This window comes from Nuphar pumila, chromosome 5, assembly GCF_984573655.1.
Source record: "Nuphar pumila chromosome 5, dmNupPumi1.hap1.1, whole genome shotgun sequence".
Taxonomy (NCBI): Eukaryota; Viridiplantae; Streptophyta; class Magnoliopsida; order Nymphaeales; family Nymphaeaceae; genus Nuphar; species Nuphar pumila.
In genome coordinates this window covers 135,343,045-135,351,602 of record NC_143253.1, presented here as the reverse complement: position 1 = coordinate 135,351,602, position 8,558 = coordinate 135,343,045, and the positions used below count along the sequence as shown (strand labels likewise).

The 8,558-nt window shown below is 37.7% G+C and overlaps 1 pseudogene across 1 annotated transcript; it reads left to right on the top strand.

Annotated features, from left to right (window-relative positions):
• Nucleotides 1–665: 665 nt before the first annotated feature.
• On the top strand, nt 666–6,269 carry LOC149838890 (monogalactosyldiacylglycerol synthase, chloroplastic-like; annotated as a pseudogene). The gene is made up of 8 exons (XR_016432218.1): nt 666–1,251; nt 1,345–1,517; nt 2,378–2,539; nt 2,670–2,827; nt 2,979–3,202; nt 5,373–5,435; nt 5,532–5,606; nt 5,736–6,269. The product of XR_016432218.1 is annotated as a monogalactosyldiacylglycerol synthase, chloroplastic-like (transcript).
• The last annotated feature ends 2,289 nt before the right edge of the window (nt 6,270–8,558 follow it).

Genomic DNA, 8,558 nt, shown 5'->3' with positions numbered 1-8,558 from the left:
GAAGCCTCGCATAGAGGGATTGGGAATTACGAGGTTATTAGAGTCATGAATAGATAACAAACAATTGAAATCCCCCATAAGAAGGTGACAAACCGCGCTGGAAACGACAACCCTATCCAAATCATCCCAAAAAGCGGGCCTCATGGCGGCGAGATTAGGACCATAAACAACAGAAACCACTACTCTTCTATCAACTGTCTGCAAATTGAAAGCAACAGATAAAGAGAAAAGACCCACATGCAGTTGTGATAAATTTAAAGACTGCTTCCCCAATATAAGGATACCGCCTGCATGATTTACCGCTGGCTTATAGAAATAGTCAGCTCCCTGCCAGATGCTAGAAACGACCACGAGCGAGATGACCTCCATTTTAGTTTCACATAAAGCAAGAAGGTCGGGCTTTTGCTCCCTAACCCAATTAGCCAGAAACAAGCGTTTAGTGGGACAATTTAAGCCCCTAACATTCCAACAAACAGTCTTCATGAAACAAAATCCGGAAAAAGAGAGATCTACAAATCCTCGCGCGTGTGGCTGTAAACTTCTCCCCAGATTCTCTCTCTCTCCACTTATCTATGGTATATATTATACCCTGCTGCGCATTTTGAGGAAGAAATATAACCCCATGTCATGATTCTGCATGAAACTGACATCCCGAATGGATTAAGCTCAACACTCTGGTGTTGAGGCTCCATAGAGGGGATAGAGAGGAAAGAAGAAAAACCAAATCATGCAAGCTTCAGCAATCACCCAAGAGCTCTCCAACTGCTTGGACCTATTCTTCTCAAGAATTGGGTACCTGGCCCTCAGCACCCATTCAATTTGTAAGGATTTTGGGCACTTGGGTTCAACCGGTTCGGCTTCCTCGCTTGCTTTGAGCACCTTTTCCATTACCAAGTTTGGAGAGAAGAGGCCCAACAAGGTCGTTGCTTCCCTCAGGCTGAGCAATGGTGGGCCTGATAGCGTCCATGGTGCCTGGAGTGAGTTCAATAGATTTGTCAAGTTTCACTGCGAGAGTTTCTCTTACGGGTTCTCGCCAGTCGGAGGGACGATGAAGAGCAGCTCGGAGTCGGGCAATGGTGATGGTGGTGGTATTGGTTTTGACGGAGATAATGGTGGTGAAGTTCAGGTGATGAGTGAAGAGAAACATGTCAGAAAGATACTGATTCTGATGAGTGACACTGGGGGTGGACACAGAGCTTCTGCGGTAGCAATCAAGGCAGCTTCAATCTTGAATTTGGTGATCAGTATCGGGTCTGATTTTGATAGAAGCAATCTAACATTCAGTTGGTTTTAGCAGTTTCTCGGTTTCATCATTTAAGTACTATATACAGATGTTTGGCACAGGTATATGTTACAGATTCGTGGTCGGATCATACACCTTGGCCTTTTAACCAGTTGCCTAGGAGCTACAGCTTCTTGGTGAAACATGGGGCACTCTGGAGGATAACGTATTACGCATCAGTTCCGCGCTTGGTCCACCAGCCACATTTCAGGGCGACTTCCGCTTTCATAGCTCGGTGAGGTTTCTTGTTTCTTGATGGATGAATGTTGAACATATTGTTTCACGCTTTCAGTTGTATTTGGTGCTGAGTGCTCGCCGACTGTTAACTATTTATATATGATTGGAACATGGGTAAACTTATCTATGTCAAAGCTACTGAAGGGAGAATGTGCATTATACAAGTGCCTTCAATTTATTCATATATTTTGTGGATTAAATTGCTTAACAAATATCATTAAAAGAGAACATAGGACATGAGGGATATCTGGGATTGGTTATGGTTTCAACTGTGGACTTGTGTTTTGTAGGCCATAGTTGTTTTTTTCCCTTTCTTTTTTTTCTGGATAGGAATCCCCAAGTATTTGCAGCATGTTCCAAATTTGTCAAATCTATGCCAAGATTTTTTTTTCTATATGAAGTCAAATTCTGTTGAACGTGTATGTTATTTGAATGTGAAATGACCCGAAGACATCTTAATATGTTTCGTTTATCTTGTCCATAGCATAGTAATCCATTTGAAATCTATTGTCCTTACATACTTGGGCCTTTGTAATATATTTTTTTCTCATAAAGGTGCATGTTTGTTTGAATGTTGAATCTTTCCTTCAATATTGATCTGATCCCTACATTAGAGTCTCTTATGGGACAATCACCTGCTGGAAATTTGCAGTGCTTAGTTTCTTACACTTAGAACTTTCAATTCAAGATTATTGATGAGTTTGAGGCTTTGAGCTACTAATTGGAATTGAGATATAGGAAAGAGTCTGAGAGCTTCAGTTTCACACACATTATCATTTTGGAAGCTGGAGTAATTGGTAAACATCTGTATGTTTCTAACATTTATTGGTGCAGCAATGTGCATTTCCACTTTTCCAGAGAGGTTGCAAAAGGACTGATGAAGTACCAACCAGATATCATAATTAGTGTACATCCTTTAATGCAGCACGTGCCGCTTCGAATCTTGCGAGCAAAAGGACTTTTGAAGAGGATAGTGTTCACTACTGTTGTAACCGATCTAAGCACTTGCCATCCTACATGGTATAGCTCCCTTTTTGTGCACTTGGCATTCTGTCGACGTCTTTCATATCATATAGTTCTTTAATCTATTTGCTGAAGGGATTTTTATGTTGATTAAGTATAATACCTCTAATTTCACTTCTCTAGTCAGGTTTCACAAGCTTGTAACTAGATGTTATTGCCCAACTGCAGAGGTAGCAAAAAGGGCTTCAAGAGCCAGACTGCAGGCTTCTCAAATTAGGGTGTACGGCCTTCCTGTGCGACCTTCTTTTGTTAAGCCTATTCAGCCAAAGGTTGTTTTTTAAGATTGTTCATTTGCTTGCCATTCATTTATTCTGTTCCATTTACATCTATTCTGAGTTGTTCTGTCTTAATTTGACTAAGGTTATCTTCTTTGTCATGGAACTTCAATTTATGCGCTTTTACGTTTTTTCTCATCTTTTTGACACTCCCTTTTAAGATGAACTAAGAAGGGAATTGAGAATGGATGAGCAGCTACCTGCTGTTTTACTCATGGGGGGAGGTGAAGGTATGGGGCCCATTGAAGCCACTGCCCATGCTCTTGCAAATGCATTATATAATGAGTCTATTGGAGAGCCAATAGGTCAGATTATTATTATCTGTGGAAGGAATAAAAAACTTGTGAGTAGGCTGCAGTCGATTAAGTGGAACATACCTGTTCAGGTATAGACAGCCCTCCTTGCTTATATGTAATTGAAAGTTTGAAACTGCTTTCTTCATGTTAGTTTTTCGTATTCCTAATTATGCTTGGAAGTTTTGACTTCAGATCCTCTTAAGATTGTGCTATTTTTTTTTATTCACATTCTTTTCCTGCTACTTATTGGGTTACATGTTAAGATTCTTGTTATTTTGATATTTCATCAAAACACATGGATCCTTGTTGAAATTGCTTTTAATATTCATTGGGTAACATAATCTGGTGCACCTTTGAGTGGAATTTGTTCATGTTCAGAGGTTTGGCATGCCTTGATGCTTGTTATCCTTTCAATCTTTTATCCAAGGAGCTTACGATTGAGTAATGCTCAATGAGGTGAATTCTATTTAATCATGAGTTGTTTGGGCATAAAAATAGATTGCCTGTCTAAATTCACACATGTAGCTATAGTTGCAGATGATTTTGAGGCGCTATCGCTTGTGAAGGTCTAAAGTTTTATCTGTGAAAAAGCAAAGCAGATGAATTGTTGGTGTTACAATGGGCTTTATGGTACATTTATGCAGTATGGGATATCTAATTCTGTTTGTAAGGTCTTAAAACTGGATTCCCTATTATGAATTTCAATATCCAAAGTGATGGATCTGAGAAATTGTATTACCTACTTCCTCTCTATGATCTCCTTCCTTTATTCTTGGGTTGTGATTTAATATACTTGTGTATACCAACATGTGGTCTATTTTAGTAAAATACATCAATTTTGCTGCTCAAACATAGATTGACCCATATCATATGATTGCCTTGGTTTGTAGAGTATGCAATGTACTTCATGCCCATTGATTGACAGAAGATAACTCCGTGGAGAATGGCTTTTATGCACTTTTTGGCGGCAAGACTTTTGGTATATACATCACATTGCATCTGCATATGACCATATGTTTATATATTGGACTTATTCACCTACATGCACACATGTGTTCGCACACACACACATGATATGTGAAGACTTGATATAGTTCCATGGATGGTGCTTTTAAGAACCATTCAAATCACACTTGATGACAGACTATAGTGGGGCTCCTGCATCCTACAGAATTCGGAATAAGCATAACTGTTGAAAACCAAAGAGGGGGGGAAATTATTCATTTGGCATCCTGTCCTATTCCCATAAAATTTGAGGAATAATTACTCAAACTCCCTAATTAGAAACCTGGGAATGAGTGAAACAGATGTAGTTTGGAATTTAAAGTTTTTTAGGAAATTGTAGAACTGGCGTTTCTTTCTAATTGCTGAGTTTGCATAAGTGGATTAGACGTGTTTTAATCATTTTTGCAACTTTACTTTGTTTTGCCTTCCTTTCCTTTTTATCTTTTTCTCCAGCATAATAGAACGGTGGGTTTGTTTTGATTCAGTCTCTTCTCACCTTTAGTTGTTTTTATGAAGTGCCGGAGGCAGATCCAAACCTCATTGTCTAGGTTAACCTAGGTTTTCTATTGTAAAGAGCCTAATCAATGTGTAGGGATGTTAAATTATCATTCTTGATCTAGGGCGGACTCAAAATTATCACAGTGAACAAATGTGGGAGCCCTTAATCAAATATGTTCTCTAATATTCATGCCACATCGAAAACATCAATGTGCTTTATGGGAGCCCTTAATCAGATCTGTTCTCTAATATTTAAACCACATTGAAAACGTCAATGTGCTTTCTGCTAATTGTAGTAGTAAATATGCAGCTGTTGCATATTGATGTTTTTCACATGGCTTCTGATGATAAAGTTAACGAGTAGGAAAGAACTGTCATGAGAAAAAGCTTTTGGTAATAGTGGCATTGGTATGTTTCCAGGATAGGGCATCATCCACATTTCAGTTTCTTTCTTTTTAGAATATACTACCTTGTAGATAACAGGGCACATAGGGGTAAGTTTGACAGGGCATTTCACATTTTTCTGGATGTTCCTGTTGATAGATTATTATATGCTTTTCAACATCCTTGAAGATATGTAGATGGTCTCTTTCCACATGCCTTTTGCGAGTTATGATGAATAAGCCACCATTCTGCTTGACCAGGGGAATCTTTTATTCCATCAGCTCTTGTTACATTACGACTCTCTCTCTCTCTCTCTCTCCTTCCTGTTGGTGATTGTGGGATATGACGTAAGCTTGCTTTAAATCTGCGTAGGTGTTGGGGTTTGTTACCAAAATAGAAAAATGCATGGGAGCATGTGATTGCGTTATTACAAAGGTAAAAATACATCATGGATGAGAAACCATGTTTTAGAGGTGTAGGGGTAATATATTATGCTAATGCTAATCATCTATGGCACATTGATGTTTATAGGCAGGATCTGGGACCATTGCAGAAGCCATGATAAGGGGACTTCCCATAATTCTAAATGGTTATATTGCTGGCCAGGTAATTGCTTCTTTCTTTTTCACATTTACCTTCTCTATTCACTCATTGTCTGCAATCATATGCTCAAGAAACACAGCCAATTACAGGAGCCAACTTTGTATTCACAAATATATCCTATCGCATGTGCAGGAGGCTGGTAATGTGCCTTATGTCATAGAGAATGGGATTGGAAAATTCTCTAAATCACCGAAGAAGATAGCAAACATCGTTGCTGAATGGTTTGGTTCGAAGTCTGATGAACTCAAAGCCATGTCTCTGAATGCACTGAAGCTTGCACGTCCGGATGCAGTTTTCAAAATAGTTAATGATCTTCACGAACTGGTGACGCAGAGAAGTCTGCTAACATCACAGTATGCTTGCAGTGGCTGATTTGCTTTTCCAATTTTGGAGCTTGTCGGGAGTTAACCCGACCCGAAGCAAGAAGCATTCACCCACTGCTGGTGGGTGTTCATTTTCCTTTGCTTCCACTTTTGTCTTCTTTCTGCCTTTTGAGGGGTTTCCATCTTTGCCATTATGATTGTTAGCTGTTAGTACCAACAAGCTTTTCATGGATTTGTATAATTACACGATCCTATATTCCTTAGATGAACGTATCAATCTTGCAAAGATCATCTGTTATCAGTATTATGACCAGTACAATCAACACACGCCACACATTGAGTGTTAGCCTATGCTGTTCTTTTCTTTTACTTTTTTTCCTAATCAGCCTATGCATTGTTTGCTTCTGTAAAATAAAATTTTTTAACAGAGATTATTTAATGCAAAATTTGCATCTCGACCGTAGAAAAGGCACCCACTTTGGTTTGAAGTACGATTCAAGTTTGAGATGTGCAGTTTGACTAAGCTGCTCCTGAGATGGGTGTGATCCTTATTTTCTGTTGAACAGAATGAGTATAAACATGGTTTTTTACTTGGGGTTTGTTCGAACTTCCTGCAACTCAGACTGTGCTAACCAGTTGCATATGATCAGTGAATATGTGCTCATCAACTTTGGTAAGTACTTTAAGTCCCCAAGTCCATTGACTGATTAGCATGTTCGTGAATCTTGATAGTGGGAAGCGAAGAGCTTTGACAGCTAAAGAACTCACGAATTCCAGGCGAGCTCAGATGGATGGTGTCATGACTTTCATTTATGTATCTTTTTATTTGTCTGTAAAAGCTAGGTCCCAATGTTAAATGTCCATATGCATGGCACATGCATTGCCTCAGTCACTGGCCTTGTGCACTTGTAGCTTGCTCAATTTGTGCTTGGAGCTTCTCTTTTGTATTTGGTAGCTACTAGCCTACTACTATACTGGAAATTCTTTAGTGGGACTGATAGGCTTGTTTGATCTGGGTGACTAATATCCAAATCCTACATGCATGTGCATAAAAGGATCTTCCAGCCTAAGATGGAATCTACTTCCTATGCAGCAACATGGGCTTATTGATTAGGTTGGACTGGGGACATGCACGTCTCATATTGGACCCAAATCTGGATTATCTGTATATATCCATTTTGGATCAAGTGGTTTTATCATAAAAGATTATTCTTTTATTTGTGAAATTTTGACGCATTATATACCTTGAATCTTCTAGTTCTTGAAAAATCTTAGAATACAACGGACCCAATTGGATGATATAAAATATGTTTTTGACTAAATAAACCATATAGATCAAATTTGTAGGGCTTGATTCACCAAAAAATCAAGAAAATGTGAAGGAACGGGCAGTTTCTACTAAAAGGTACAATACACTAGAGTAGCCTATATTCTCTCTTCCCGTTCTCTCTCTATATATATGGTTAATCTAAAATTAAAATAATTATGTTTAACATTAAATGAATTTAACGTTATTAAAATAACTAAAATACCTATGAAATAATGCTATTTTTAAAAATGCATTGTTACTTTTTTGGTGATTATTGAAATTGAAGGAAATTAAAGTCAAACACTTTTTTCAAAAAATGTAACTTTATAAAGCTATCAAAGTTACTTTTTGACTTGGAATTTTAAAAAATATCATTCTTTTAAAAATATTTTTAGTCATTTTCAAAAGGTCAAATCCATCCAATGTTAAATATAACTAATTTAATGTTAGATTAATCCATAAGAGGGCATGGTCCACCCAGCTGTCCTCTTCCAAATTTGCACAGGCATGACCATGTTTGAAAACTTATAAATAGACTTGTATCAAACTTTTTTGATAAGTAGGTAAGATTTTACAAGGATCTAAAATCAATGGTTCTGAAATTTTTGAAAATTTCTACGTAATAAAATCCTATCTATAAATAAAAAAATTGATTTAAGAGTAGTTTTCGGCTATGAAGATCACATCCATATGGTTAGATTTTCCAAAAAAATATCTACATAAGAATTTTGAAGGGGAGGACAAGTGAGTTCATGTGAAAGTTCATTATAGCATAATGTTATGCACATATATTCTCTAGTAAATTGAACAAAAAATGATGGTACTGTCTTATGCACATATATTCTCTCATAAATTGAACAAAAAATGATTGTACTGTCCTCGAAATTGGCTTTGTTCAATCAGATACCTACTAATCTGCTAATATTCTTCACGTATCCAAAAATGCTGATTCTCGACCTTTTATGGACCATTTTTACCTTTCACATGTATTTTACTCAACATACCACATTCGCACCAAGTAGTAACAAATCTTGGATAAACCTGAACAAGCGAGGTTTACCAACAGATGTTCTGTGCTCTAAATAAACTTCATGTGCATCTCCCCTTTGGGGTTTAAAAGACATCTTCCATTTAAGTATTTACGAACCCGTACGTTTTTTCCTACGAAGGTAGGGTGGACTCATGGATAATTTGTAACAACCTGCAACCCTCTTGGGCTAATGCGACTTACCCTTGACCCTTAATAAATATGCACTCTTTTTGGGTTTTTTTGCTGTAAATATGCACTCTCGAACAAGACATGCTTAGTTTTTTTGCATAAGT